The sequence below is a fragment of the Zalophus californianus genome, chromosome 3, assembly GCF_009762305.2.
Source record: "Zalophus californianus isolate mZalCal1 chromosome 3, mZalCal1.pri.v2, whole genome shotgun sequence".
Lineage (NCBI taxonomy): Eukaryota > Metazoa > Chordata > Mammalia > Carnivora > Otariidae > Zalophus > Zalophus californianus.
This window is the reverse complement of record NC_045597.1, coordinates 41,169,961-41,171,319: the sequence shown is the minus strand read 5'-3', so window position 1 is coordinate 41,171,319 and position 1,359 is coordinate 41,169,961. Positions and strand designations below refer to the sequence as shown.

Here is a 1,359-nt window from a genome sequence, read left to right as displayed (position 1 = left end):
TTGAGGATTACACAGTTACTGTTTTTAGTTATGATCCTATTTCTACCCCTTAATAGCACACCTAGACCATCCTGGTTGCTGCCATTCCAAAATAATAGCTCAGCAAAAAGGGGACCTAGAGGATTCAATTTTAATTTTGATTCTTTCATGCATCTGGATTCTCTTGTTTAATTGACATGATCCCAATTATTAAAAAAAATATTAAGTAGTTGAGTACCCCAGAGTCAATATTAAACTAGGTAAAATGGGCCAAGAATGGGTGAATAATGGATCTCTGAATGTTTTAGAAAATTATGCTTGTTCCTTTTGCATCCAACCCTTCCATATAACAGATGTGTGTAAATATATGATCATTGGGGAAAATTAAATTATAGTTACTGGGATAGAAGAACATACCCTTTTTGTTGTGAATGAAGGGGAGCAATAACTTACACCTGTGGGATAAACTCTTAAGACTGAGAGATACAGATGAAAGAGGTATATTTATGGTTTTTGTCTTTAAAATCTGTTCCTTAATCGCTTCTCGGCCTTTTGGCTAAGATCAAGTGTAAAATCTGTTCTTTAAGCTTTTTTCTGAGGCCCTGATGTGGATCTCCAAAACTGTTACAAGCACCTTAATTTTGTCTGACGTTAGGTCTACCAACTCTCTGCCAGATGGTTCTCATCATGATTTGATCACCATATTTCTCAATATTACCAAGAAACATCAGAGGGCCTCAAATACTGCCCCTCTCACACAAAACACCTGTAAGATGTGGATGTCTTCTGCACACCCATTTCCATACCATTTTCTCAATCATTCCATGGAGCAGATGTGCACCAACTTAATGGAATAGACAAACAGGACAATCTTGGGTGTCTGTCTTCAAGTAAGTCTCTTCAAAACTCTGAGTATGTTCAATTATTCGAACTGAACTAGGTATCAAAAGGCTTATTAGCTGCCTGGTAGAGCACATTGGAATAACTGAGTGATGTAGGTCCCACTTGAGGGGTCTCAACAGTTGTCATCAGTGCATTCCTTCTAGGGTCATTATGTATGTCCTAAGACTCCACTTCTTATGTGGAAACAGAGCACATGCTAAACTCTTTCTTAAAAACAGTGTCTTTAACAAAGAGGTGGTTATAAGAGGACTCAATTATTTAAGGAAACACAAGCAGTAGATTATGTAGCCCTCAGAGAACTGAAGATTCTCTTCCAAAATGAGGCCTCTCTTGGTTATTTGTGGGAACGTTTCAATGGAATAAGTGACTCATTATTGATATGTACCATTTGGGAAGCTCTCTCTATGATGGGAGTCACCCAGTTAGGAAGGCAACAGAAAAATTATTTTTAATTTTAGCTGAAGGTGATAAGTAATA

At 37.4% G+C, this 1,359-nt stretch overlaps 1 pseudogene; it reads left to right on the top strand.

Moving 5' to 3' along the window:
• The first annotated feature begins 515 nt into the window (after nucleotides 1-515).
• On the top strand, nucleotides 516-689 carry LOC113921234 (annotated as a pseudogene).
• The last annotated feature ends 670 nt before the right edge of the window (nucleotides 690-1,359 follow it).